At 52.9% G+C, this 24,002-nt stretch overlaps 1 protein-coding gene across 1 annotated transcript in view; it reads left to right on the forward strand.

Annotated features, from left to right (window-relative positions):
• The first annotated feature begins 5,692 nt into the window (after nucleotides 1-5,692).
• Dlgap4 (DLG associated protein 4) overlaps nucleotides 5,693-24,002 on the forward strand; it is a 159,487-nt gene continuing 141,177 nt past the window's right edge. Inside the window, 1 exon segment of the mRNA XM_052724065.1 lies at nucleotides 5,693-5,893. The gene's annotated coding sequence lies outside the window, so the exon portion shown is untranslated.

The raw sequence follows: 24,002 nt of genomic DNA on the forward strand, positions 1-24,002 counted from the left end.
CCATGCAGCTGTTTGTGTTCATGTCCACTTTCCCTCCTGGAAACAGAGGCCCAGTGAGGTTGGTTAAGGTCGTAGCCAATTGTGTCGTAACCAGGATTAGAATCCAGGTCTGTTCACGCAGCCCACACTCCTTCCACAATGAGAAGACAGGGCAAAACCAAGCAGAGGGATATGAGAGTATTGGGAAATACGGGCGAGGAACAGGAAGAGGACAGTGCCTGACGCCCCGGTGCTAGGAGAAATTTCACTCGAAGTTTCAGAATCTCCGGTTTGGAGGCAGTTGAAGGTGCTCAGCAGCTAAAGTGCCTGCCACCGAGCCTGGTGACCTCACTTCTTCCGTCCTCAGAACCCACATGCTAGAGAGAACTGATTCCTGAAAGCTGTCCTCTGACCTCCACACACATGCTATGGCACATACACACACACACACACACACACACACACACACACACACACACACCCTCAATTTAAGAAGAAAGAATCTCCTTGCTTTGGCTCCATCTGTGGGCATGAAATTACATAGACCCAGAGGTCTGCTCATGGTGGGTACCAAGTCTGATGAACTCTTCAGTTTGAGAAGAACTTGTAATCCTGAGCCTCAAGGAGCTACATCCAGGCTCATGGATGTATGTCAGTCTGGGTCCCCCTAAGCAGACCTCAAACCAGGCACTTGAGTGTGGGTAGTTATCTGGGAGGTGACGGAGGTGGCCTGAAAGAGTGAAGAGGATGGGAGAGTGCAGGAGAGGATGTTAACAAAATGACACTAGGGAGCAGGTGACCACTGTGGGCCGTTGGCCCTTTTCCTGCATCTTCTGAGGAGTAGTGAAGAATGACCCAGAGCCATCTCTCCCAAAGACTGGAGGCTGAGTCTTTAGCTGTGACTTTCCTGTGAGCTTTCAAAGCTTCTCCTGGAGGTGTCGAACCCCCTGCACTCCCAGCTGTCCTGGGCTTGACCTGAGCAATTCCAACCCCAGTCAACATGGCCAGGCAGAGAAGGGCAGTGATGTGCGGTCAGGAGCCGTCCACTGCCGCTGAAGCTGGAATCCAGGGTCGATGTTCGCTACAGTGGTCCAGACACGTGTGTCTTTATTGTATTTTCCAGGTGAGACAGACGACCTCTGAGTGGATGATGCTGAAGCCGGGCCTTGAAAGGTGAGCATGCGATGGAGGAGGAGGTAAAGAAGCAGGCGTCTCAGAAAGAAGCTGCAGTCTAGACCTGAGTCATGAGATGGCACCAGGACTGAGTGAGGGGAGCTATAAAAACTGCCGGGTGGAGGCTGTCAATCCTGGGTTCCAAAGTTCAAGCTCTACTCTGGGCGCAGGGAGCTAAGACTGGCTTTTCAGCAGGGAAGCCAGAGACGTGCCCGGAACACTTTCTTGGGCTGACATGAGGGATGGAAAGGGGAGCCTGGGACAGGAAGTCTGACAGGAGATTCCCTGCAGGAACCCTGGGAGCTCCTCTCTTCTCATGTGCCCTGAAGACTAGATGTTACCTGCTGCCAAGTGGACTCTCCGTTAGGACTATTTCCAATCTGGGTCAGGCATCCTCCTCCAGGGTCCCTTCTGAAACCCACGGCTCTGGCACCTGTACAGTGGGAACTGGCAAGCTTGATGGCAGAAGTGGGGGTGATCTTGGAGGGCCAGGGTGCCACAGCCTCTTCTCTACCATGTTGGTTCCCTTCTGGTCTCTGGGCTGGGTCAGACAAATGTTCCCTTGTCTTGTAATTACTGACTGTCCTGGAACTCACTCTGTAGACCAGGCTGGCTTCGAACTCACAGAGATCTGCCTGGCTCTGCCTCCCGAGTGCTGGGATTAAAGGCGCCGCCGCCGCCCGGTCACACACACTTTTTACGTGGGTTCTAAAGATCTGAATTCAGGTCCCTATGTTACACAGCAGGCACTTTACCCACTGAGCCCTCCCCTCCAGCTCGCTTTCTTCTTTAGTACATATCTCAGACACACATGGAGCTAACAGCCCTGCCTTCATGCTGTGCGGCCGCATTTGGTGCAGGCATGGATTTCATATGGTCTAGAACACACCATAATAAATGAGCTTCTTTCCCCCCAACCCCGCCCAGCCTGTCCACCTCGTTTCCAGTCTCATTACGTGTATGAGTATCCAAATAATATGCCTTTGTTTTTACTTGCAAACTTTATGTTAACAGCTACCACATTATGTAGGCTTTTGTCAAGTCAGGGCTGTTCATGAAAATCTGTTTATTGTGTGTGATTTTGACTCCGTCCTTCTCCAGGCTGTGCGTGTCTACACCGCTCTTTATTTACTTATTGATTTACCCTCCCATTGGCTGCTAATTGGAGCGCTTTCAGGTCTTCTGCATTGCATACAGTCTCTGTGCACCTTCCTGGGAATCTCCCACTTCCACTGAGTGTGGTGCAGGGAGCTGCAGCCGTGGCTTCCCTGGGAACTCTTAGTCACACAGACTCTCAGGTCCTGCCGAGCAGAAACCTGCATTTTTGAAAGACCCCTGAGGGGTCATGTTTGAGAAGTGAGGGGATGTTGTGCACATGGCCCCAGTGAGACCGTTGGGTCCCCATGGGTGTTCCAGCTTCCCCTCCTTCCAATGGTATGTTAGAGCTGCCTCTGATCTTCATCCTCGCTAACTTTAGGGATTGTCTTAGTCATCTTTGCTGGTCCATGGGCAGCGACATCTGGCCATGGCCTTGGTCCATGATCCCAATATCTAACAAGGCACCATGTCTGCCACGAGTCCCCTTTGTGACCCTTCTGTTCTGTTTTCCTTCACTTAACACTGCCTTTGTGTCTTGTTTTCTCAGCTGGAGGAGACTTCTCCCTGCAGCACTCCTTGTCACCGCCTCCAGGAAGCCCTCCTAGACTGCTGCTCCCCAGTCTCACAGACAGGAAGACTCAGTGTAATGCATTGTTCCTTCATTTCTCTCCTGGGAGCTTCACCTTCACCGAGGACCTTGTAGACCTGCATGACTCAGCCCTACAGAGGTGAAAATGTTCTAATCCACTTGCCATAATTTTCAGGAAATTTTTACATTTTTAAACAGCCTGAATTATTGATTAATATATAGAGAAAGTGTGGTATATACACAGTGGGGTTTCATTCAGTCATATGAGAGTGAAATTACGTCCTTTGTAGGGAAATGGGGCTTATCATGGTAAGCAAAACAAGGCAGCCTTGGAGAGACAGACAGTCTTTTTTTTCCCCAAATACACAGAATCTACATTCAAATGTATGCATATTATATGCATGTGATATGGAAGCTGAAAGGAAGAGAGGAGACTGGTGAGGGAGGGGGAGGGACGGGGGGGCGAGAGTACAGTGATGCAGTGTGTAAGATGTCATCGTGAGCCCATTATTTTGTATATTAACTAAAAATGAATTAAAAAATCAATTAAAATGTCTGAATTGCTGGTTTTCTCTCTGAAAAACTGGAAGATGTGGCCTCATGGGGACTTCTTTCCTACATGGTGACAACTGGCTGGTGTAGAGTGTAACAGACGCTGTAACTCACGCTCACACCCTGTCCAGGCCCTGTGGGCATCTAGGCTTGTGACCCCTGCCCAGGCAGAACTGGTTTCTTCTTCTCAGCCTCTCTCATCCTTCCCTTCTTCCCATAACCTTGTTCCACTCTTCCTCAACGTCCCACCTCTGCCCTGCACATCCTCAGCAGCCTCTCTGGCCTTTCCTGCCTCTTCCAGTAAACTGTCCATGTCATAACCCTGCTCAAGAACCAGCAACAGCTCCCCATCCCCTTTCTAGACATTACTTGACTTTTAACAAGAAGCGTTATCACAATATACAAGAAATGGTTTACAAATAGCTGGCTAACTGCTTAACACACACTCATGGACTCACTCTTCAGAAATAAGTCATTTCAAGCACACTGAGGCCTCTATCACACTCCCGTCCTGTCCCTCAGGCTACCACTGGCCACAATTTGCTATTCATCACTCCAGTGGGTATTTTTATACTTATATTACATATACATATGTCATATACATATACATATACAAATAATACATAGTATTGTGTTGCATGTTTTCCAACTATGTATCTGGCTCTTCCTGTCTGGAACTTGCTTTTTAAAAATCCAATAATATCTTTTAAAAAACATTTTTTTTAAACGATTGTACTGAACTCAGGCGAAGCTGGCATCGTACAGCCCATCACTGAGTCTTCACAAGGCCAGTGTGGTTTTGTGATCCATCCTCACAGATGTTTTGAGGCTCACGACGGCGTGGGGACAGCCTTTTGTGGTCACTATTTGCCCAGGCTCCAGACAATGGCTGTTTAGGCTGTGTCCAGCTTTCCTTTTATAGACAGTGCTGCTGTGAGCATTGGTGAACAAACCTTTGGAGCTCCATTCGGAGGCCTAAACCTGTTCATTCTAGCCAACTACTACACAGCACAAGACTGCTGTCCAGCCCCATCAGAGGATCCCAAATCCATGGAGGTCTTCCTAGTTACCCAGGGGCCTTTGTTCTCTACTGACAGCAGCCTGAATCTACAGCCACCCCTCCACCTTCCTCCTCTAGGACTCCAAACTGACCTCTCCTCTGCCCACCTTTACCAGCATGGTCATGGTGCGGCTCCTCTGAGTCCTTATCTGCAGTTATTGAGAGTCCAAGTACCTCAGCACCCCCCCCCCCGTCCCCGGGAGTGGGGGGAGAAAAGGTTGTTCTTGGGAAGGGAGGCATGGGTGGACCAGTAGTGTGAGAAGCTGGTACATGAAATTGCTCTGGGTCTTGAGGAATGAGTAGGAGTTTGTCAGTGAGGGATGGTGGGAGGGCATTGCAGGCTCAGGGAAAGGGGGAACAGTGGCTTCTGGGATAGAGATGTGAGGAGGGTGGGCAGGCAGGGGAAGAGAAGAAAGAGGACTGTGTGGAGCCTCGACTGCACACCTAGTATTCTCCAGGGATGGCTGTGTGGGAGCCAGGGGAGGAGGTGCATCCATTTGAGAGTCATGATCCAACAAGGAGCGCTTGCTTATACTCATTATTTCTTGGGTTTCTCGAGGAGATAGACGCTACGTTGTCCCCATTGTGCAGGCGGAAACACGGGCTCAGGGAGAGCCTCTCTAGTTGGTGATCGCAGAAACCCCCAGGAGAGGTAAGACAGGTGCCCGGCCACGAATTCCAGAGACGCGTTTAGCCAGGTACCGCTGCCCAAAACAAGGGTTCTGCAGGAAGCGGGTCACCGGGAGGGGGCACCCGATGCTAGAGGCAGGAACCCTAGCGGGGAAACGGGGGGGGGGGGTTTAGAAGCCTGACTCCCGCGGCGCGACCTAGACCAGCCTCATCTTTTTTGAGCCTCAGTTTCCCTACCCTACAGGGAGCGCAGCCACGGCCAACACACGTTCCTGCGGACCCACTCAACAACCCGGGTTCCCAAGTTCGCGCGCCACCGCGGGCCCGCGCTGTGTAACCTCGCTCCGGTAGCCTGCCCTCTCTGGACGACCGGCCGCAGATTCCCAAGCGCTCTTTCAGCTACACACCCAGCGCTGGCAGCCGCGCCGTCCCTCCCCTCCCTCCCCCGGGCCGGCGGCGGGGGCGGCGCGCCGGGCCCCGAGCGGCCCCCGCGGTCCCCCGCAGCCCCGGGCCCCCGGCCGGATCCGCGCCTGGTTTTGGGCGCAGCCGCGCGGCCCCCTCCCCCGCGCGCGTCTCCCCGCCCCCCGCCCCCTCCCCGGCGCTCTCGGGGAGCCGGGGCCGCGCGGCTCCTCCTCCCGCAGCCGCATCTGGGGCGCCGCGCCGGCCGGAGGAGAGGCATGGGGCGCCCGCGGGCCGGGGCCGGGGCCGGGGCCTAGGCGAGCTACGCTACGAGCGAGCGAGCGAGCGGAGCGGAGCGGAGCGGGCGCAGCGCAGAGGCCGAGCGGACCGAGGCGGCCGAGCGGCGGGCACAGGTGAGCGCGCGGGGGTGGCACGCGTCAAGACCATCCTCCCAGGCTAGACCCCGGGCAGCCCCGGGCCGCGGCCAGCCCCGGGGACAGACGCGCGCAGCGGCGGGGTCTCCCGGATCCTCCGACGGGCCAGGGCGCAAGGGCCTGGAGCACGATGCGGGCCGGCCCCTCCAATGCTGCTGGCCCTTTCCTGGCCGGGGTGCAGGAGCCGCTCCCGGCCCTCCATCCGCAGGCGGCCGGCCGCTGCAGCCCCCACCCGGCCGCGTGTCGGGGCGGTCCGGGCTCTCTTGCCTTCAGCCTGCCGCACGCTCGTGTCCCCTTCCCGGGCTCTCCCCGGGACCCGGCATCCAGGGAGGGGGCGGGCGACCCCGCGCCGCATCGCCCCCGGCGCTGTCGCCTGTCCGGGAGGGGCCGGGCGACCCTGGCACCTGGGCTGGGGGGGGCGCTCACATGGCCACCGGAGGCCCCCACGTGCGGCGCCCCGCGGGAAAGGGGGTTCGCGTGCAGAGCGGGTGGAGGGTAGACCAGGTGGCTGCAGAGGCCAGCTGGGTCCAGATGTGCTGGGCCTGCTGGGAGGGGACATGTGCTACCTGGGCAAGTGATAGTCCCCGGGCCTCTTTGGGCAGAACCTGCCTTGTCGGATTCCCCATCCAGCCCTTCATCCATCTCCTTTCTCGCGTTCTTCCACGCTGCCTGTGTGGGGCTGTCACAGACTGTTGATGTTGTGGGGGGGAAATGAAATGGGGGAAGGGTGGTGGGTAGGTGGGTGGGTGAAGGCCAGTTGTGACGGAGGATGGGGAACCCCACTCTTGGAGGGCTGTACTGATGGGGAGGGTGTCCCAGCACCTCCACCTGCTTGAAAGTAGAAATGACAGAGGGGGAGGGGGCTGCAGTCCCCAGCCGTAAGGAGGTTGGACTGCCCCGCCTCTACTCCTGGCACCTCCTGTGAGGTGGGGGAGGGTCGGGTCCTTCTGCCTCTGTGGCTTTACTTGGAGGAGGGCACTGTTTTCTGCAAGGCTAGAGGTGGTGGTAAGAAGCTGTACAGGACCATGGCAGAATGCCTGTTGGAGGAGTCTGTAGAATTCTGTCCCTCAGGTGGCTACCTCTCTCTCCCCTGCTCCTCTGTATCGAGAACTGTGAGCTGCGTGGGCCAAGGGTGGCCCGAGGGGCCTGAGCCAGACTATTGACAACCGGACTGGGTGGGGCCGCAGAGCTCGTTTCCGGGCTGATGGCCGAGGCTCGAGTGTTAGGAACCACTGTTGGGGGCCACCCTCCCCCTCAGCTGGGCTTCAGCCGCTGCTCAGCAAGCTCCGAGTATGTTCCCAGTAGCTTCTGAAGATGCTGTCTGTGCACGTGGGCCAGGCGTGTGTGCCTGTGTCTATTGGGGTAGGGGTGGGATAGAGTTCGTGGGTCCTCTTGGGGCTGGGGAATGCCCGGTGTGCCTGTGAGTGGTGTCCCTGAAGCCCTGGTCCATTTAGGCCAGGTGGAGCTGGGCTGGGCATTGGAGAGGTGGGCAGGGCCCAGACTCAAGAGAAAGTGTCTGGGTAGGCAGGGCCTGATGACTGAATTCCAGAACCGGGAACCCAGGGAGCATCCTGCTGGTGTCAGCCGGAGATGAGCTGCAGGTTTGAGGGCTGTGCCCCGGGGCGCAGGGCTGCTTGGCAGCCGAGGTTGCTGTTTTGAAGGAAGGCTGCGCAGCACTTGGGAGCTGAGGGTGGAACGTGTACTTGGAGCTTCCAGAGGACTCAGTGACGTATCTTGTGTGTCGGGGCACCCACTGGCATCTTGTTGGGATTTTGTGGCTCACAGGCATCTGGCTTCATAAATGCCAGTGTATCTACACACCGAGGGACGGTGTCCAGTGCACTTGATGTGGCAGAGAGCAGGTGGTCCCTCCCCTCTCATACAGCTGTGATTGATGGAGATTTGTTTATTTGAAAAAACATTTAAAAATAGCCTTCTCGGACTCCAGTGCACTTCAGTATTTCCATTTAAACATTCTGAAATGCGAATGAATAAAATCTGAATTCAGATGTTCTTTTTTGGGAAAGCATATAGTTGGTACCCAATAAATGCCCACAGCTCCCAGGATGAAGCCCAGCCTCCTTCCCACAGCAACTACTTCTCAGCTGCATCTTGTTCCTCACCTCCTCTCTCACTCTGGCTCTGCTCTCCCTGGCCTGCTTTCAGATCCTGGAACACGGTCAAGCTGCCTTTAGCCTCAGGGTCTTTGAGCATGCTGGGTTCTCTGCCTCCACCCCACCCCCCACTTTACCTACTTAACTATACTTATCAGCCTAGCTTCATCCTAAATATTACTTTTAGAAGAAAGCTTCCTCAATGCCCAGGCCACTCTGTGTCCCTACCAACATCTCCACCGCTCCAAGACCTCTGTAACTTTACGACTCCCGCCCGAGTTCTGTACTGCACGTCACTTGGTGTGATTGATGTGGGAGGGGCCATGTCACACCTTCATGCTAGCGTCCCTGTGCTGGGGACTGGTCTTCTGACTGAGGGAACTTGGTCCTATTTTTTATTTTATTTTTTGGTTTGAGTGGGTGAGTGTGAACTGGACCATTCCAAGTGGAGGGCTGGGCAATGGGCGTGGAGGAGACTTGGCCAGGTCCAGTTGCCCACATGACTGTTCCTATGGGTTCCTGCCTCCAGCTGGCTCTGTGCACCCAGAGGCATTTGGCAGGCTTGTGGAAGTTATAGGTCTGTGGCCTCTAAAATCCCAGTGTGTCCGCGGGAGTCCAGAGGTTCTGGCAGAGGCCGAGGTCATGCTTAGGTAGGTCCTGTATCTCTGGGCACCCCTGTGACCCTGTGATCCGGCCCCTGTTCCTGCATCAGCTCATGTGTTCACATCAGTTGCCTACCTAGTTACCCCTTGTTGCATCTGTGGGTCTGCCGGCTTTTCACCTGGTTCCTCGTCTGCCATTCCGTCTCTGGGCCGCTAGTGTTTCCTGCTCCGCACAGCGCTCAGTGCTGTGTCAGGCTGGGGGACATAGAGTCAAACCAGGGGAGATCCAGTGTGTAAACGGGATCCTGTCCTGGGGACGCAGGCCACCCAGTGCTGGAAACATACCCTAGACGGCACGTGCTGGTCTGAGTTTGGAGGCCTCGGGGATTTGGGTGGATAGAGGGTGGAGGAGCAGCCCTGCTGGCGGAAGACCTCACTGGCATTCATAAAATCAGGAAGGCCTGTGTCCTGATAAGAGAGGTGGCCCTCCTGGGTGGTCCTTGGGGACACTGGTCATGAAGGTGGCTGCTTCTGTGAGCACTACGGGGTGCAGGGTGGGGCTTGGTAGCCCTAGGAGGTTTGAAGGACTGGGTACGAACAGGCCCAGGGCTGTGGTCCACAGAGTGATAGGCTTGGCGGTTTCTAGGAGGTGAAGGGGGCTGGCTTAGGTAGAGACCGCACTGTGAAGTGAACTCTGACTGGGCACCTTTTGGGTAAGACTGTTACCGAGCAGGGCTTCCGGTGGTGGAGGATGCAGAGGCAAATATATGCCCACTCCACTGCACTCGTGTGGTTGGTCTCTGAGACATGACTACCTTTCTGTACTATATATGTGGTTCACGGTGGGGGGATTGTTGCTGATTCTCTTTGTCCTTCTAACTCAGCAGTCTCCTGGCAACAACCTCAGGCCAAGACTGAAGCCTTTAGGGTATGTCTAGCACTCTGCTGTGTGCAGGATACATCTACTTTATGCATTTTTCTGGTCATCCCCTTCGTAAGAGTGAAGAGCAAATACCTTCATTTGACTGATGAGGAAACTGAGGTGCAGGAGCTGCCCAAGGTCACTCACAGGCTGGAGAGTGGGCCCACAGCCCAGGAACCCCAATCACTGGGCCCTAGGGGGTGGCCATTGTGTCAGGGCCTCTCTCGAGTAGATGGTACATCACTTCCTGAGCTGAGGAGCAGCCTGGATCCTTCTGTGCTGGGTTTCGCAATGCCGCCTCCTCCCCACCGAGCCGTCTGACGTGGCCTTTTCAAAAACCCAAAATGAATGGAAGCACATTTTGTTTGGAGAATTTTGCTACACCCCTCACCAGGGCTGGTTGCAAAACCAGGCTTGGGGATTCCTGCTAATGTTGACAGTGATAATAATAATAACAGCCGTTATCATCAGCTGACAGTTAAAACAACAACAACTATCCGCTTGACAAAGCCTCATTGACCATCTCCCAGAACCTAAGTATGGTTCAAGGCCCGCTATTTAATAAGTACTGACTCCAAGCACCCTGTGTCTGCTTCGGGCTCTACCATCCCCTAATCTTATTAGCCCCATTTTACAGGTGAGGAAACTGGACACGGAGAGCTTTAAGTAAGTGGTCCAAGGCTACATGGGTGGCAAAGCCCTTATACCAGTGTTTGGGTCTAAGTGAGTTTAGAGGTGCACCTTAGCTCATCATCTGGGGATCCTGAAGTTCCCATTCACTCACCAGAAAGAGGTGGAGGTGGAGTATGAAGTTTGTGGGGATCAACTGTAGTAGGCTCCTTCCTGGCCTTGGGGAACCTGATCATTTACGCTGGAGGTGGATGCCCACCTGGTGTAGGCAGGCAGCCCCAAGGCATCCCTGGAATTCAAGGGCATTGGCGGCAGACAAGCCTCTCAGCCCTACCATAGGCCTAGTGTGAGCTCTGACTACCATGGTCACCGTGACGTGGGGCCTACTAAAGGGGGCTGTGACCCATCCTTAAAACTCCCGAAGGTGTGAGGAGGTTACATGGGTGATAGGTAGCCACAACTACCAGCCCACCGGGAAAAGGAAAGAAGTTATTTGGTTCCCAGGACCGTTCGGTTAAGAAGCAGACTCCCTTCCTCCGAAACAGAGCAACAGGCCCCTAGGAACAGGGACAGGGACCCATCTCCAGGACCGGCTTCACACATGGTCAGAGGGCTATTTGGTGCTCTAGGGGGGTCATCATGAGGAAGCCCAGGATGGGGTCAGAGTCTGTCTGATGATACAGGAGTGGGGCAGAAACCCTAGCATATACACCAAGCAAGACCTGCTGAGGCATAAATTGAGTGCTTACTGTGTACCCAGCATTGCATGGGGCCCCAGACGTGATTAAGAAACCATCCTGACTGGGAGGCACCGGGACACCATGCACCCCAAGGTTCTGGTCTTGGGGCTTTGAGCACTTGGCCTACTGGGTTTAGGCATTTGTCCTTGTGTAGGGATAGGCTCCTGGTAGGTCATAGAGCTTCTCTCTTGACATGTCAGGAGTGTGTGCTGTGTGCTTAAGGGACCGTGAGAAGGATGGCGAACTGCTTGTTACTGTGTTGCTGTGTTTCCTGACTCGGGACCTGGCACCTCTCTGAGCCCCGGGGTCTCCGTCTCTTTGGGGGCCTGGGGGTGCCATCTGAGTCTTTGTCAGCTCAGCTCTCTGGATCTGCAGGGGTGAACTAAGCTGGACTTCCCTCCAGTAGGTATCAGGAGCCGTTTTCTGCTTTCACCCTGGCAGCTGCCTGGCTTCCCCAGCACCCTCTGTCCTTCAACCGCTGACAGAGGGAGGGGACTTTTACTCCCACCTCCTGCAGGCTGACTGGGCGCTGTGCGAGTGACGTGGCCATGCGCTGTGGAGTACAGCTTGGAAACGGGGATCAGGTTTGCTAAAAATGGGGGAGAGGTTCTTCCCACCACCCCAGCACCCCAGCTGCCTGCCTGCCTCCCCCGGCTATCGCCAAGCCCAGCGTTCTTAGTTCTGCTGTATCCCCCGGGAGCCAGAGCTCATTGGAGGCTCTGAGTGCCATGGCCTTGCTGGTCCCCAGGCTCCAGTGTCCTCCTTTACTGGACAGCATGGACTGTGTGGGGCTGGGCTCTGGGCTCTGCAGCTTTGTAATGCCCTCTTTGGAGGTGGCTGCCTGGCTGCATGCAACCTGCCTGGGGTAGCGATGGCTTCCAGACCCCTGCCACCAGTGTTTTCTTTGTGTAAGGAGACGGGCTTGCGGGGAGGGGCATTGAGCCAGCGGTGGTCGGGTAGGATTTGAACCCAGGTATGTATACCTGACAGTCCAGGCAAGAAGGTAGGACCCCAGCCAGAGGCCATCTGGTGACTGAGTCTTCTTTGGTCTTAGTTTTGGGAGATGAGAGTGGTGTGGGTTGGCCTCGCCCATCTTCCAGGCCCCACATGGTGCTGCTGTGGTCACAAGTAAGGAGGTGTGAGCATCTCACATCTCACATCTTGCCTTCTCAGAGACTTGGCACTTCTGGGCTGTGAGGGATTCCTAGAGGACCGGGCACTTGTGAGGACTCCCAGGGACCGTGTGGAAATGGCAGAGGCAGGCAGCTCTGGGTGACCCTGGGGTCCTGCTCAGCCCTGGGTCAGGCTTATTTCTGTCTGTGTGTAGGTTTCAACTGACCTTCCAGGCACTCTGAGAAAGTGCAGTGTGATGGGGAGGCCCACAGGGAGGTCCGTGGTGATGTGATGGGCTGCCTCAGCTGTCCCGTTAGGTGTCACATGTGTAGTGTGCTTATATGTATATGTATGGTATGTATATAGGGTGTGTGTGTGTGTGTGTGTGTGTGTGTGTGTGTAATGTGTGGCATGTTGGAGGTGTGTGTGGGTCGTGTATGCTGTATGGTATACGGGGAGGTATGTGTGACATGTATGGTATGTATGTGTGTGTATCTGTGGTATATGTGTGATGTGAGGGGAGACGTGTGTGGTATATGTATGATGTGTGTGTGTATGGGGCATGTATGTGGTGTGAGGGAAAGTTCGTATGGTATGTGAGGTTTCATATGGTTTGTGGAGGTGTGTGGGGAGGTGAATGTGGTATGGATGTATGTTATGTATGTGTGTGGCATGTAAGTAGGTATGTGTGGTATGTATGTGTGGTGTGCATGTATATGTGTGTGGGAAGGTGTGTTTGGCATGTATGTATGGTGTGTGTGTGTGTGTGTGTGTGTGTGTGTGTGTGTGTGTGTGAAGTGTGGAGAAATATACCTAGTATGTATGTATGGTGTTTGTGTGTATGGGGGAAGTGTATATTTGGTGTGTGTGTGAAGGCATCTGCACGGTACATGTGGGCCATGTGTGTCTGTGACATGTGGAAGGGCGTGCGCCAGCATATGGGGGGTGTATGTGTGTCCGGTGTGGATGAGAGACTGCCCCCACTCTGGCCAGGCTTTTTGTGCGATGTTGGATCCTTTGGACAGGGATAATGTAGACACTGTCATCCCTTGGGGCTTCCTCCTCTACTTCCCTTCTTACTCCGGAGTATTCCTTCAGCAAACACATGTCAAGTGCGCGCTCCGTGCCCTGAGCAGATGCTGGGCATACACAGTGAACAAGTGGCTGGTCCCTGCCTTGCAGAGCCATGATCCTCTTGGGAGGCCTGCAGTCGTTATATAACCTTCCGGATGAATGTAAACTCAAGGCAGTGACAGGCGCTGCTACCACGCAGAATACTGTAGCTGGGCATCAGGGTGGACTGTCCCTCCCAGGAAGTGACCTGAGGCCGCGAAGGTTGGTACAGAGCCCTGAGGTGGGGCAGTATGGAATGCCAAGGATGTGGCCTGGAGAGCGCAAGGAGGATCTTGGTGTGAGTTAGAGTCAGCTGGGCCTCATGGTCTGATTGGCTACAGGAAGACTGTTGACATGTATAGAAAATGAGGCAGAGAGAGGGGACGCTGCCCAGGTCGGACGGGAAACTTGGTGGGATGTGGCCTGGTATAGTCTACCATGGCCGCCGCTGGGGGAGCCCCTGTCCACCGCCACCGAGTCTGCTCTAGGACATTTGAGTGGCTCTCCTAAGGTGACCTGGGGTATGGCAGGACCCTCCCTCTCCAGCCTCCAGCCTCCCCTGTGTGGATGCTTCTCCATGAAAGAAACTAGGGAGCCACAGATGGCTCCAGAGCAGGGCAGGCCCACGGTGCTCTCCTGACCAGCAACTGCCAGGTTTCCCGGCACTGGTATGGAATGTTGGCTGCCTGCCCACCTGCCAGGGCCAAGACCAAAGCTGGCCAACCTCTGCTGACGCCGGCCAGGGCAGGGGCACAAGCAGTGGGCAGCCTGGGAGCTGTCACTGTGACCCACTGTGGCCCAAAGTTTCCAGGAAGCGTTTGCAAGGCTGGGTTTGATGAATGGCAAGGTCATTCCCAGAGGTGGGCAGAGAGGTGGCCTTCTCTCTGGATCCCTCATGGTGGGCCTGGGGTTCAACACCAACAAGGAGCTTGGGCTCCTCCTGCAGCTTACAGCAGCCAATCGCTTCCCAGACTTCCCTCAGGTCTGCTCCCACGTCTCACACTCAGGCAATTATGTCTGATTTAGGACCACACCCAGCCCCCAGCGTGACAGTTGACATGCTCTGTCACCCGCCTCTTGCAATGACCCTGCTCCTCCTGCAGCGCTACATGAGGTCCAGGGTATTTTATAATATTCTGTGTCACCTGCCTCCCAGCCTCTGCCTTTACTGTCCCTGTAGCCTGGGGGGCCCTACCCCAGAATCTTTGTTCCTGTTCATTATCCGAGGCTCAGCTCAGGCTTCCTTTTCCAGGAACCCTACGCTGTGGGTCCTCGTGGTTCCCCGCACCCCACAGCAGGGTAGACTGTGTGAGAGTCTTTGGGCATGCAGGGGCCTTTGCAGGCTGATGGAACCAGTCTACACACGAGCAGGCAGCCAGTTAAAAGTGGTACCCAGGCACTGTGGAGCCTAGCAGTGCAGGCAGGTGCCTTAATGGGTATATCACGAGGCTGGCACCACATAGCTGTCCATGCCAGTGGGTCCCTTTGTAACTTTCTCTCTGTTCCTCTTCCAGCCTTGGGAACATAACTCTTTCTGGAGGCCAGTCCCTCATCTGGCCTGGCACCATAGTTTTTGAGGCTAGTGGGCTGGTCTCTGTTAAGCTGGCCTAGAGGTCAGAGCTGTCTTTCCAACCTGGGAAAAGCCAGAGTCTGAAGGTGTGTTTCCTTTCTCCTTCTCTTCCTTGATTCCTTGAGTTAGTGTCTTGCTATGGAGCCCAGGCTGGCCTGGAACCCGAGGTCCTCCTGCCTCAGCCTCCCAGGTCTGGGATTACAGGCCTGTGCTCCCACGCCTGGCTTCATTTCCTGTTCTTGTCCTTTGAGCCTGGTATGTGGCCTGGCTGTTCCTGCAGCTGGTGTATGCTCTCTGCTGCAAACACCCTCTGTGCCAAGGACTGTGCCAAGGATTATTTTAGGCCTGGCAGGCATCCATCTTCAGCCCCAAAGGGTGACAGTGAGGACCATTTGAAGCTGGACACAGGGACCTGTAGTTTGGTGCTGGTGCACAGTGGTCTCTGAGGGTCAGATCTGTCTGTGTGTCTGTCCACCATCACAAAAAGCAACCCAGGGCCAATGAGGTGGGCAACAGTACTCCTTTGGTGGTAGGGGTCCTGGAAGTAGAACCTGTCCCCTCCTGGGCCCAGGACCCAGTGCCCCCTTGGGAAACTGATTCTCATTCATTCATTCATATTTTTTTTCTCTCTCTCCCTCTCTTCTCTCTGCCTACCACCAGACTTACCTCTTCATTAGCTTTCTATCCCTGTGGAGCAGGACTCTGAAGCTGGTGGTTGAAGGCCATCTTACACAGGTGTCCTACCCGGGACACCTCCAGCAGCCACCTGAGGAACTCAGTGGAGACCTAACATGGCCAGGTCAGGAAGTGGCACGGTGCCTGGGCCAGAGAGTGGCATTGTTTGTCTCTTGAATGACTAGGCAGGGAGAACAGTGTCCTCTCAGGAGGGGGAACAAGGCAAAGAAAAAAGATGGCATTCCTGAGGTCACCTAGCTGCTGCTGGTGGAGCCGGGGTTAGAACTGAGCCCATCTAGCCTCAGAACCCAGCACTGCCCTTGCCAGGCTGAGAGTGGGTCGGGACATGGAGGCTGGCTGGGGAGACTGTGGGCTTCTTTAGTGGGGTGTCCACAGCAGGCCATTTCTGCTCTTTTCATGGATAGGGTTTTTTTGTTTGTTTATTTCCTGGTTTTGTTTTAAATAGAGAAAGCAAAAAGGAGTGGAAAGCGGGTATGGGCCTCAGTCCCAAGAACTGTGGGAGACCGCAGGCCGGGCCTCCTGGAGATAACCACCAGAGCTTGCCCACCCTGAGTGAGGTGGTTATGAAGGTTTGTGAGTTAGTAGCTAGGTTCACCAGCTCTATGACCTTGGTCAGATTACAGGAACAACTCTCAGGCAAAAAGTTTCTCCGTTTGTACCCCAACGAGTGACCGTGGCGCTGCCTGCCTTGAAGACTCGAGGGAAGTGGGGTCCCGAATGCTGCGGTGCCTAGAACAGAGCCTGGTGCATAAGAAACGGCTGCCCTGCTCCTCTGCCCCTCCCTAGCCCCTGGCTTGCAGAAGGACCTGGGCTGCCCTGAGAGATCAGCGTGAGAAAGAGGACGGAGAAGTGAGCAGTGTAGAGTACTAGCACAGAGAGACAGATGGTGGAACGAGGGAGTGGTCAAGATGGGCCAAGAAAGCTGCCTAAGAAAGCCGGTACTCAGGGTGTATATAGTGTAGGGTCTCTGTAAGAGCTTCAGAAAGTAAAAGAGAATTCTAGGAACCAGGATGCCTGTACCTCCCCACCTCCAGGCCTCTCTGGGACCCTGCTGGAGTCCTTCCCTCCCTGGAATCCTCCTTTTTTGGCTGGCCTGGTTTGTGCATGACCCACATTCCAAGTAACAGCTTTGGGTGGGAGGCTAGGCAGTGGGCCTTTGCTTGGGGGGGTCTCTGCCAGGCCCTGCCCTGACCTTGGGCCCCGGGACACCTCTCTCTGTCCGGAGACACAGCTGTAAATTGTGGGCAGGTGGTCCAGCTCTCCCAGCGCCCAGGCCTACCATGAGCTCCATATTCCATCTGGGCATCCCGCATTGGGGAGCTGATATATTCAGGCCACACGCTCTGTTCTGTACTGGGTCTATGTAGACTGCGCTTGTCAGGGTGGGGGAGGCAGGGCTGTGAGCAGCCACACCTGGTACAGTATCCCAGCCTTCCTGAGCTGTTAGCCAGGCTGTTGACTGCTGGAGGAGACATTGGTGTTGGCAGGTGTAACATGGAGAGGGAGTCCTCTGCTGATGGTGGGTGGCTCTCTTTCTCCCTGTCCGCTAGGGCTTCATTTCTCTGACCCTTCATATCCAGGTCACAAACAAATCCAACTCTTTGCTCCCTGCCTGTGCTCCACCTCTGAGCTCCTCAGTCCTCTGCTCCATCTCAGAATGCAAGCGCTTTCCCCTTTATGAGGCTTCACGGCTACTGCAGACCAAATGCTAGAGACATGAAGGCGGGGCCTCCAAGCTGACCAAATCTTAGATCAGGAGAAGGCTCTCAGACTTCTGAGATAACCCAGGGATACCTGTTGATATAGGAGAGGTCCTACAAGGAGCATCGGGATGTGGTGCTGACCAGGGTCAGCATTTTGGAGAAATGGTTCTTGCTGAGACCCGGCAGTTAAGCTGGAGTGAGCCAACACCTGGAGACGGCAGCCTTCCTGGCTGGAAGGACAGCAGATGTGAAGACCCATGGAAGAGGGAGGGCCGGGCCGCTTGTAGGTGTGGACAGCCAGACGGCAGGCAGTGACTGGGTCTTCTTCTCAAATGCCAGGCTGAGGAGCTGGGTCACCTCACCTGGCCATGAGGAGCTGTGGGTGAGTTTTCAGCATGGCTGTGGCCAGGTCAGGTGCAAGCATGGCTGAGTGACTGGTCACTGCTTCCACCCGCCGCTCTCCAGGCTGCCCAGGCTCCCACAGCAGATGCACTGGGCCAGGCTGGCCAGCTGGGAATCAGAAATAGCACGCACATGCTCGGCGAGGCGCTCCCCCTCCTCAGCGCCTTTCAGCTGCGCCTGCCGCCCGCCTGCCTGCCTGCGGAGTCAAGGACTCCTGCTTGTGAGCTGGGTGACCTTCTCCCTCCCGTTTATTAATACACCACCCACTGGGGCTTAGCAGAGTGAGGGGAGTGTGAGCTGCAGGATGGAGGACAGCAGGTTCTGGTCCCTGACAAGGGAAGTGCCGAGGCTCAAATTCTGCCTGTCCACCAGAAAGATGCCCAGGATGGATGGAGGTAGCGTACCCACCTTGCTGTCCCCTCCTCTTGCCACCATTCATTGGTAGCAGCCTTCTAGACATCCTTACCCCAGTCTGCCTGGTGGGTGTATTCATTCTTGAGTTAGTCATCCTGTGCCAGGCCCTGTGGTAGGCAGGAACCGTGGTTACATGCTTGCTGTTGGGAAACTCAAATTACGTGAAACCATGACGAAGCCCAAGTTGGGAGGCAGTGGGAGCTGAGGATTCAGCCTGGGGTCTCAGAGACCTCCTGGAGGAGGTAACCCTTGAGCTGAGACCAAAAGGATGAAGAGTTGCCCACATGGGATCAAGATGACCACTTCTTCAGAGGAGGGGTCTGTCTGTGTAAATAGAAGTGAGAGAGGGCCTGTTGGGAAATTGAGGGAAGATAGCTGGACAGTGAGTTTGGGCAGTGTCCAACAGGGGTGTGCAGCCGTGAGGACTATTGTCAGGGTTTTGGGGTTTACATGAGGGCCTGATCCCTAGATGCAAATCCAGATGTGCCACTCACTACCTGACTTCAAGCAAGTTACCTCAGCTCCCTGCCTCAGCCTCTCCGAGTGGAGAGGATCAGCAGCAGTCCCTACTCTGGAGACCGTTGTGAGGAAGGAAAGATGCGATGAAGCACTTGGGATGGCGCTGGGCATAGCATCTGCTGCATGGCCAGTACCAAGCATCCAATGGTGTTGTGGATGATATTGGCATTCTTTGTGGGTAAAGTGCAGATGTGGTCCAGTTTCTCTGTAGCTGCCTTTGCCCCCATGTGAATGCTGTTCCTCTGTCAGAGACTCACTGGATTTTGTGAGTTGATGCAGAGGCTGTGTCTTGTTTGCACTGACCCTGAGTGTCCTGTCCAGTGTGATGTGACCACCACACCCAACTGGTCAAGGAGCCCCAGTCCTCTAAGCAACAAGGATTCTGTTCTAGACCTTGCAAGGAGAATGCTCCTTTTGTCCAGGTGCCCTTCCTTGTGCTCTGTCAGGAAGCTTCCTTGATGCTGTGTGAATGGGTACCACGCTGAGTGGATGTCTCCGCCTCACATCCAATACTGTTGACAGTGCTCCTTTGCATTTCCCTCTGCATGCCTTTTAGTGCAGCCAGGGCTGGGGTTCCCCATCACAGACAAACATGCCAGCTTTGGTTGGTCCTTCTACACAGTCTTCCCGAGTGCTTGTGCTGATAAATTCCCACCTGCAAAGTGACTTCCGGTTCCTCTGTGCCCTCACCAACACACCAACTCCAACTCTTTCCCATCAGCTACAGACATTCTCCTGTGAGGCTAGATCGACTCATGCCAGGCCTAAGTGATGGTCACAATAAGTTGTTCCCATGTTAAAAAATAAATAAAAACAAACAAACAAAAGAAGTAAAGTTGGTTTTTTTTTTGTTTTTGTTTTTGTTTTTTGTAGTTGTTGTTGTTTAGATAGGGTCTTTCCATATAGCCCTGGCTTTCCTGGAACTCACTATGTAGACCAGGCTAGCCTCAAGCTCACAGAGATCCACCTGCCTCTGCCTCCCAAGTGCTGGGATTAAAGGCGTGTGCCACCGCACTTGGCTAATAAGTAAAGTTTTAATTAATTATTTAATTTAATGCATTGACTGATAAAAGAGTAAAAAGTTTAAAAGAAACCCATAAAATAAACATTAAAAATAAAGCAATGATAGTAAAGACCCCCTCCAGTAGGTGAATGGATAAATGAACTGTGGTATATCTACATAATGGAATATTATTTGGTAGTAAAAAAAGATAACTTACTAAGTTACCAAACCAGTAAAAGAAAAAAAATGACAGGGAGAAACGTGTAACATAATTACTAAGTGAAAGAAACCAGTCTGAAAAGATTGTAATTTGTGACCACACTATCCATCTGTAACTTTCTGGAAAAGACAGATCTTTAGAGACAAGGAAACATTAGTGGTTGTGGTTGCTCGGGATGGAGAGATGGGAGCGGGGTTGAGGGGATGAAGCTCAGGCATTTTGGAAATGGGGCCAATGAAACTGTTCTGAATGATACTGCAGTGGAGGGGTCCAGGCCAGTACACACTTGTCAGAACCTAGGGGCTGTGCCGCACAGAGGGCGTGGCCAATGCCAAGGACTGTGAACTTGAGCTGTCCACTATAACAGCTACTGTGCTGGCAGCTGGTGCAGGGAGTGAGTTCTGAGTGGGGGTGACTTTCAGGGAGGGTGGGGTATGAAACCTTGTTCTCTGACCAGCACTTCTGCAAACTTTAAAGCTCTCTAAAATACTATTTATTTATTTAGGGTTTTTGAGACAGTGTTTCTCTGTGTAGCCCTGGCTGTCTTGGGACTCCCTGTGTAGAGCAGGTTGGCCTCGAACCCACAGAGATCCCCCTCCCTCTGCTTCCCTAGTGCTGGGATTAAAGGCATGCACCACCACCGCCTGGTTTAAAATATTGTTTATTTAAGGATAGATAAAATGTCAGAAATAATAAAAAGGAAAAAGACAAAACTGAAAATCAGTACAAGTGTCTGCTGTGACTCAGGACCCAGGGTTCCTGTGGGTCCATCCCTGTGAAGATTTTTCTTTTTAAATTACATTTACCTAATTTTATTTCATGTGTCTGTGCATGTGTGTGCATGCCGCAGCAAGCATGTGGAGGTCAGAGGACAGCAGGTAGAAGTGGGTTCTCTCCTTCCACCATGTAGATCCCGGGAATCGAACTCATGTTATCAGGCTTGGCAGCAGGTACCTTTGCTTACTGAGCCATCTTACCTGCCCAAGGTTTTTCTTGTTGGAGGTGGCTGTCTAGGAATGCTGGTCTCACTCCTGTTCCCTCCTGCTGTGCTTGCTCTTTGGTGGAAACACATCTCTCTTACTAAGCACGGCTTTTAGAGACTTGACTCCCTCCTGGGGGAGGCGATTTAATCCTGGTGATGGAGCAGGAACTGTTGTGTTTGGGAACAAACCTGGAGATTGATAAAGCAACCAAGTCGTGGGCTCTGGGCTCTGGGCGTCACTTCTGAGTAGAAGTGATTTAGAATGGCATCACCCTGCCGGGTGTCTGCATCTCAGGATAGTTATCTCCAAATGGTGTCGAGAGGCTTGCCGCATCCTGGAAATAAATGATTATGGATGTGTGAACAGATGAGTCTTAAAATTTCAAGACAATTTTAGAACCTTTAAGTTAAAAGAGCCTGTGAAGGTATGCCAGTTTAATCTTTATTCCTAGTGTAACCTTGATTTATCCCTCTTTAAAAAAGCTTATATTGAGGTATAATTGACATATAATAGACAATTCATATTTAGAGATACAGAACTGAAAATACCCACCACCATCCAGAGTTTCTTTGTCACCCTTGTAATCTCCTCCTTGCCCTTCCCCCACCTGCCCCTCCCAGCCCCCCCCAAGCAAGGATCTGTTTGTATTTTCTAGAATTCTCTATAATGGAATGACACACTATTGTACTCTGCTCATCATCCTTCACATGGGGTGGTCGATTAGAGATGCTGCCGAGTCTGCCGTGGCTCGCTCTTGTTTATAGCTGAGTAGTATTCCATTGTGTGGGTGTGTCACCGTTTATTTATTGATGGGTTTGTTTCTTACAAACAAAGCTTCTTATGGACAATTATATCCAACTCTTGCTATGAATCTGTGCTCCATTTTTCTTAGGTAAATACCTAGAAAAGTGGCTAGACAAGATAGCAGGTGTGTGCTTAGCTTTTTAAGAAACTAGCAAACTTTTCCGTTCATTCCTATTTTAGTTTCCCACCATTGGTGTGGGAAAGTTCGAGCTCCTCCTCCCCCTCCTCAACACTGGTTGAGGCTGATGTGCTCCTGTAGCGTGAACTCTCGGTTCCTTAAGGACCAGAGCTGTGGAACATCTTTTCATCCACAAAAGATATGTGAACACGGTATTTTCCCAGTTTGTGGGAAAATCATTTCTTTGTGTCTGATCATTTCTTTTTCTTTTTTTTTTTTTTTTTGTTTGTTTTTTGAGACAGGGTTTCCCTGTGTAGCTTTGCGCCTTTCCTGGAACTCACTCTGTAGACCAGGCTGGCCTCGAACTCACAGAGATCTGCCTGCCTCTGTCTCCCGAGTGCTGGGATTAAAGGCATGCACCACCACCGCCTGGTTGTCTGATCATTTCTTTAAGACTGTCTTAAAAGAGAAAGTTTCAGTTTTGTTGTTTGTTTGTTTTTGTTGTTGCTTTGGTTTTTGTTTTGGTTTTTCGAGACAGGGTTTCTCTGTGTAACAGCTCTGGCTGTCCTGGAACTCTATCTGTAGATCAGACTGGCCTGAACTCACAGAGATCATCCACCTGCTTCTGCATCCCGAGTGCTGGGATTAAAGACATATGCCACCACTACCTGGTGATGGTTTTAATTTTGATGAAGCCCATTTATCAGTTCATTCTCTGACTTGTATCCAATGTTGTTATGTCTAAGAATCCTTTGCCTAACCCAAGAGTATCATGGTTTCCTCTACAGTTTTTTTTTAAGTTTTAGAGTTTTTAATAACTTTTAAATTAAATTTATTTAAGCATATGGGTGTTTTGTCTGCATGTATGTCTGTGCACTGCAAGCATGCCTGGTACCCAGAGGCCAGAAAAGGGCATCAGATCCCCTGGGAATGGAGTTACAGATGGCGAGCTGCCATGTGGGTGCTGGGAATAGAACCCAGGTCTTCTGGAAGAGCAGCCAGTGCTCTTAATTACTGAGCCATCTCTCCAGCCCAGTTAGAGTTTTAGATTTCATAACTCTTGCCCATATTTTAATTGTTCTGTGTAATGTGTAAGTCTAGTTTCAATTTCATGTGCTGCATAGAAATATACCTTCAGCTGGGCAGTGGTAGTGCATGCCTTTAATCCCAGTACTTGGGAGGCAGAGCCAGGTAGATCTCTGTGAGTTCGAGGCCAGCCTGGTCTACAGAGTGAGATCCAGGACGGGCACCAAAACTACACAGAGAAATCCTGTCTCGAAAGACCAAAAAAAAAAAAAAGAAAGAAATATACCTTCCATCCAGTGTTTGAAAAGCTCTCCTGGCATTGATGAGAAGCCTCAGAGGATAAAGGAACCTCCACACCTGACCACCAAGCAAGCTTGGCACTCACATGGTGGAGGGAGAGAACCAAGAGCCGACTCCCTTAACTTGTCCTCTGACCTCCACATGCGCACTCTGGTGCACAGCATGCATGCATAAAATGAAGAAATGTTTCTTGTTGCTGCTTAAGAAGCTCGCCTGGCTGCGCTGCATCCCTTGTGATCTTTTGTCAAAGATCAGTTACCCAGGGGCTGGCGACTTAACTCAGGGGTTGAGGATCACCTGCATGGACCAGGCTTTTGGTTAAGTTTCCAGCAAACAGATACAAATGAAACAAAAACAGTTGGAAGAGAGGCAGAGGCAGAGAGACAGATTTAAAAGTGAGTTACTTACAGCTGGAGATGTCCCTCAGTTGGCAGAGGGCTTGCCTAACCTGCAGGAAGCCCTGAGTTTGAGCCCCAAGCACCACGTAAACCAGGCATGACTAATCCCAACATTCCGGAGGTAGAGGCAGGAGGATCAGAAGTCAAAGGTCATGGGCTCTGGAGATGGCTCAACAGTTGAGAGAGCTTGCTGTTCTTGCAGAGGATCCAAGTTCAGGTTGGGGCACCCACATTGCCTCACAGCTGCTTATAACTTCTGCTCCAGGGGTTCTGATGCCCTCTTGTGGCCTACACAGGCAGGTGCACACATGTGCTCATATATATACATATACATGTACACATAATTTTTTTTTTATTTCAAAAAACTTCTAGATCAGCCGGGTGGTGGTGGCTCACACCTTTAATCCCAGCACTCAGGAGGCAGAGGCAGGTGGATCTCTGTGAGTTCAAGGCAGCCTGGTCTACAGAGCGAGTTCCAGGACAGCCAGGACTACTACACAGAGCAACAAACAAACAAAAAGTTCAAAATCATCCTCAACTACATAGTGAGTTTGAGGCCAGGCTGGGCTACATGAAAGCCTGACCGAAAGAAAAAGATCAGCTTAGTCATGTGTGTGTGAGCCTGTGTCTGGCCTCTTCTGTTCCATTGGTCTGTTGGTCTGTTGGTCTGTCTGTCTGTCTGCAGTGGTCCTGCACTG

This window comes from Peromyscus californicus, unplaced genomic scaffold (genome assembly GCF_007827085.1).
Source record: "Peromyscus californicus insignis strain IS unplaced genomic scaffold, ASM782708v3 Scaffold_7__1_contigs__length_154581171, whole genome shotgun sequence".
NCBI classification, from domain to species: domain Eukaryota; kingdom Metazoa; phylum Chordata; class Mammalia; order Rodentia; family Cricetidae; genus Peromyscus; species Peromyscus californicus.